Below are 6,418 nucleotides of genomic sequence, written 5' to 3'. Positions count from 1 at the left end.
GCCCCCGCCTAAAGCCCTGAAGCTGGGAAGCATCATTTGAATGTCAGCCCCTAAACACTAGCTGGGCAGAACTGGAGGCAAGGTGGGTGTGGAGAGGAAACTCAGAACTCAAGCAACTGTCTGGGAAAATGCCCAGAAAAGGGGAAAAAAAAAATAAGACCATAGAAGATTAATTTCCTGGGGAACAGGTATCTCCTCCCATCCCTTTGAATGAGGAAGAACAAGGCATACTGTCAGAGGAAGTCAAGGGCCCTCCCTCCAAAGGGGATTTAAACTTGGCTCAGGCAATAGAAGACCTTAAAAATCAAGTTAGCAGCTTACTAAAGGAGAACTGAAAAACGTGAAGAAAATAGCAGCTTTAAAAAGAGGCTAACTCACTTTGAAAAAGAGGTGCAAAAAGCCAATGAGGAGAAGGAGGTTTTGAACAGCAGAATTAGCCAAATGGAGATGAAGGTTCAAAAGCTTACGGAACAAAATCATTCATTGAAAGAGAGAACTGAGCCCAGGGAAAAGAAGTTAGTAAACAAAATCAAAAATTAAAAAAAATAAAAGGTGAGGTGAAAGAACTAATTTGAAAAACAACTGACCTGGAAAATAAATCAAGGAGAAATAATTTAAAAATTATTGGACTACCTGAAAGCTATGATGAAAAAGAGCCTAGTCACTGTCTTCCATGAAATTATCAAGGAAAACTGCCCTGATGTTATACAATCAGAGGGCAAAATGGATGTTGAAAAAATTAATCGCTCACCCCCTGAAAGAAACCCGAACAGAGAAACTCCTAGGAATATTGTGGCCAAATTTCAGAGTTCCCAGATCAAGGAGAAAATACTGCAAGCAGCTAGAAAGAAACAATTTGAGTATTGTGGAAATACAATCAGGATAACACAGGATCTGGCAACTTCAACATTAAATGAATGAAGGGCTAGGAGTAGGATATTTCAGAAGTCAAAGGAACTGGGATTGAAGCCAAGAATCACCTACCCAGCATATCTGAATATAATACTTTAAGGGAAAAAATGGACATTCAGTGATAGAGACAAATTTGAAGATTTCATGTTGCGGAAAAGACCAGATCTATATTTAAAACTTTGACTTCCCAAGACAAGAATCAAGAGAAGCATGAAAAGGTGAATGGGGGGGGTGGGGCGAGGGAAATCATAAGAGACTCTCTACAGCTGAACTGTTTACATTACTACATGGAAAGAAAATATTTTTAACTCTTGAATCTTTTCTCAGTATTTGGGTAGTTAGAGAGATTGTACACACATACACATAGATAGAGAGTACAGGGTGTGTTATATCAGAAGAGATGATATTCACGTACATACACACACACAACAAATAAATAAATAAATAAACGAACAAATAAATAAAGCAAAATAAAATAAAAATTAAGGGGTGAGGGAGCAACATACTGGGAAGAGAAAGGGAGTAATGAAACTGGGCAGGCTATAACTCATAAAAGAGATAAGAAAAATCTTATTCAATAGAGGAGATAAGGGAGAAGGGGAGGGAGGGAAATAAAGCTACTCTCCCTACATGTGGCTGAAGAAAGGAATAACATGCTCACTAAATTTGATATGAAAATTTATATCACACCACAGGTAAGTAGGAGAGGAGGCAACAAGTGGAGTGAAGGAAATGTTAGAAGGGAGGGCAAATGGGAGAAGGGAGTCACTAGCAATAAATACTTTCTAGAATGGACAAGGTCAATTGTAGGGGGGGAAATAAAGGGGATAGGGTAGGTCAGAGGGCAATATAATTAGTATTACACAACATGATTACTGTGGAAGTCTTTTGCAAAACAACACATATTTAGTCTGTATTGAATTGCTTCCCTTCTTAGTGGGGCTGGGGAGGGAGGGAGGAGGGAGAGAAGTTGGAATTCAAAGTATTAGAAACGAATGTTGAGAATTTTTGCTGCATATAATTGGGAAATAAGAATTACAGGGATAGGAGTATGGAAATTTATCTTGCCCTGCAAGAAAAGAGACAAGAAGGGGATAGGACAGGGGTGGGGGTGTGATGGAGGGGACGGTACATTGAGGGAAGGAATAATCAGAAAGCAAGGTATTAGGAAGAGGGGAGAGGGGGGTGATGGGGAGAAAAATTGGACATGTTACAAAGTGAGGTAAAAGCAATTAGTATTAAAACAATAGACTGAATTAATTACTGAGAATAAATCAATGACATCTTTAGTTTGGAGAAAAAAAATTCAGTCTAACTTTCCAAGAGTAAAGTAACCTCTGATAAAATTTGGCATTGATGGACATGTCAAGGTTTTAATGGTAAATTTGATTCTATGATTGCCAATTAATCAGGAAGTAAAACATGTATAGAAAGACATGTAAGCCACTTAAGACTTGCCTAAAAGATGTTCCTTAGCCAAAGTGAAACTATAATCATATTTTAAGCCTGGTTATAGGAACTTGCCATTTTTAGATGCTATGGGACTACTAAGTGACTGTTCTTCTGAGTCTAACTCCAGGTATGGGATGCAAGAAAGGCATTCCAAGCCTCCATTACATGACGCCAGTATGCTCATGAGATGCTAGTATGAACTGCATAGGTGATCTCAAGGGAAGAGTGGGAGAGCAGCTGTTCAGAATGGGCTGAGGTGAGATTCTCCGGACTCAATTTCCCCACTGACACCTGGCAGACTTTAAGCCTGACTGAATGCAAGTGGACAATCTACTCCTGCCTGGAACAGACACGAAGTTGGGGAGATATTGTTTCCCTGAAATGTCCCTACTCTTGGTGGCAATTTCCTATATTCAAAAGGTTTGTAAGCTTAATACCAGATCTATTCAATTATAGATTATGGGTAGAGGAGCATCTGAGACTGTCTAAAGTTAAGCTATCAGGCATAGGACTTTAGACCAACAACATTAAGTTAGGGTCCTTTTATTCTTAGTAATACTGTGGAGACAATTAGATCAAGAGATTGTGAAGTTAGCAACATAAATATTATCTGTGTCTCAGTTGGCTTATGTTTAAAAAAAATTCTTATGTGGTCCATATTGTAAATGCTTTAAAAAGATGTATCACCTGACCAAAAGTTTGAATTGCTTTATCTGTTCTATTAGAAACTGTGTTTAAAAAAAAAAAAAGAAAGAAAGACATTACTTCTAAGAATACCAATATCTTTATATCGTGTATTAGTCAAACCACACTTGTAGTATGATGTTCAATTCTGGGTGCTATAGTTTAAGAACACTGAAGGTGGAGAGGAGGGCAATTAATAATATATAGAACCCTGAATTCACACACATACACACACATATGTATGTATACATATATATGTATATAACGATCATCATGATAAGAATTTATGTAGTACTACAAGGTTTGCAGAGTATTTTAAAGTATTTTCTCATTTTGTTCCCACAATAATTATATTTTCCTTTTGCAGATTGAGAGACTAAGGCAGGTATGTGTTAAATTCTTTTCCCAGGGTCATAAAACTAAGGGTCCAAAGCCAGATTTGAACTGAGGGCTTAACTCTGATTCTAGTTTCAGAGGGCGCTTTAGCCTGGAGAAGACAAAGGGAGGATATGAGAACTTTCTCTAAATATTTGAAGGGCTGCTTTGTGGATATATGATCATACTTGTATCTTTGTGCACAAAGCTTAGAATGTCAACCAATGGATGGAAGTTGAAAAAAGGAAAATTTCCAGTTGGTTTAAGAAACCTTTTCTTTGCCCTCTTATAAATATAAATGTCCAAAAGTGAAATGGGATGATTCAAACAGTGAAGAGGGTATCACCACTCCCTGAAAAATAGGTAGTCACTTGTAAAGTGCTTTGATCCTAGGTCCATATCATGTCCTGGCTTATAATATCAGGTATGCTATATAAGCAAGTCCTTTCAGTAGCTTCTAAGGTCCAAAAGTTAGAAATTCTGTGATTCTTATCGTTCTAAGACACAAACAATGACTATATGACATATATGTAGCCTATTGAATATTTCCAATTCCCTGTAAGTAACATGCTGAGCGGTACCCTGTGATTCAGTTAAAAAAATCATCACTCTGGTTATATTTGGTCTGATTTAAGGTACTGACCAAATTTTATTTCACAAATAATTAGCCTGCATATTTCTTCATCATATAATGAGCTGCTTGAGGTCAAAAATTATCATAGTTCTGGACATTTAGTAGGCATTTAGTAAATGTATGCTAACTGATTTTTATTTTTAAAAAATATGGTTTTATTTTAGAGGAGTAAAACAAGTGTAGAACTGACAATATAAAAAAATCAATGTTTCTTCCTAATGTACTTTCATTACTGCTGTTCTAGGAAAGCATTTCTAACATCTTCTTTAAGAGTCAATCTCTTACGTACAATTAGATTATAATGAAACAACCTATCCGGTTCCAGGGTGGGCAGAGTGATCAGTAATTGCTATCTCCCTCCCCTTGTTGACCTGGAGTAGCCCAGAGAATATCTCACCAGGGAAAACCCTGGAGAAGTGAGACCACGTGAGGCTAGGAAAATCACTAAGGAGTGTCCCTTTTGTTGTGGCTGAAGGGAAACAGTGCAGGAACATAGATGTCCCAGACTGTCCCACCTCAGTAAATTGGGAGAAGATCTTGAACCCCAGGATGCTGAAACCTGCAACCGCCAACACCAGGACTCCAAGCATGCCTCAGTACCCCAAGGAAATCAGGAAGACACTAGCATAGACTGGATCACCAACTGTTGAGCTTGCCAACTGAGAAGACCTTCTGTGACCAGACTTTCCCTCCCCCACATGTAACGAGCTAGCTCCAGGGTAACTGCAGGAATACTAAAAAGACTTCAATTGGCTTCTGCTTTCCAATATCAGCCAATTCAGAACCAGGTAAGCTACAACATTTTAGCTCTTAGTTGAAAGAACCGGAGGTCACAACACACAAAGTCTCAAGATTTAGGCACAAGAATTGTGGGACAGAACTCCTTATGCCCCAGACGCAGAGATCTACTTTAAAAGTCAGGAAAATAGTGATTGTCATGAGTCAGAAGCAAAGCAGAAAAGAGCATAGAATCTTTCCATAGGGACAAGGACCAAAGCACAAATACCAAAGAGGTCAGCATTGAGACTGAACACCTATTTGAAACTTCAGAAGGGAATATGAACTAGTCTGAAGCACAAAGAGTGTTTTTGGAAGGCTCAGGAAGGATTTTAAAAACGAAATTAGAGAAAAAGAAGAAAAACTGACCAATGATTTTAAAAATATGAAAAAAAGAAATGACAGAAAAATTTAAAAGGACAATTGGACAAATAGAAAAGGAAGTACAAAACTTAACCAGAGTAAATAGCTCCTTAAAAGAAACAACTGGACAGATGGAAAAAACACTGCAAAACTTGAGTGAAGAAAACAATCTGATAAAAATTAGAATCAAACAAGTAGAAACTAATGATTCTATGAGACATAAAGAATCAGTCAAACTGATTCTACAGTATGAAAAGATAGAACAAAAAGTAAAATATCTCATTGGAAAAGCAACTGACCTAGAAAATAGATCCAGTAGAGAAAATCTAAGGGTTATCGGTCTACCAGAAACCAATGATGAATAAAAGAGCTTGGATAATATCATCCAAAAAATCATCATGTAAAATTGCCCAGAAGTCCTAGATTCATAGGGCAAAATAGTTATTGAAGGAATCCACCGTTCACATCCTGAAAGTGATACCAAGCTAAAAACAGCAAGGAATATTATTGCTAAATTCCAGAACTATCAAGTGAAGGAGAAAATACTGCAAGCAACTAGAAAGAAAAAATTTAGATATCGAGGAACTACAGTAAGGATCACACAGGATCTTCCAGCTTCTACATTAACATACTGAAGGAATTGGAATACAATATTTTGTAAGGCAAAGGAGCTAGGATCACAACCAAGGATTAATTACCTAGCAAAGTTGAGCATAATATTTCAGGCAAGGAGACAGACATTCAATGAAATAAGGGTTTTCCAGACCTTCCTGATGGAAAGACCAGAACTCAATAGAAAATTTGATCTTCAAACTCAGGTCTCAAGAGAGGCATAAAAAGGTAAACAGGGGGAAAAATAAGAAACAAAAAACTTTTTACTCAATGAGGGCAAACTGTTAATAAATCTGTAAGGGAAGATGATAATTGTTAATAGTGAAAATTGTATATTTATTATGGTATATAAAAGGGATATACATAGATAGAGGGAGTGAGTTTAAATTAAATGATGTGATGATAATAAATGTGATTTAACGGTGGGAAAGGATTGTAATTGGAGGTATGAAAAGGAGGAGGCAGAAAAAAAAGAAATTCCATCACGGGAAGAGGCACAAAAATATATTACAGTAGAGGAAAAGAGGGGAGGGAGATGAGCATTGTTTGAGAGGTACTCTGACCTGATTGGATTCAAGGAGAGAAAACCAAACTCAATTAGGTATAGTA

This window comes from Notamacropus eugenii, chromosome 1 (assembly GCF_028372415.1).
Source record: "Notamacropus eugenii isolate mMacEug1 chromosome 1, mMacEug1.pri_v2, whole genome shotgun sequence".
In the NCBI taxonomy this organism is placed as follows: domain Eukaryota; kingdom Metazoa; phylum Chordata; class Mammalia; order Diprotodontia; family Macropodidae; genus Notamacropus; species Notamacropus eugenii.
The sequence above is the reverse complement of the archived record's forward strand: the minus strand, read 5'-3'. Positions refer to the sequence as shown.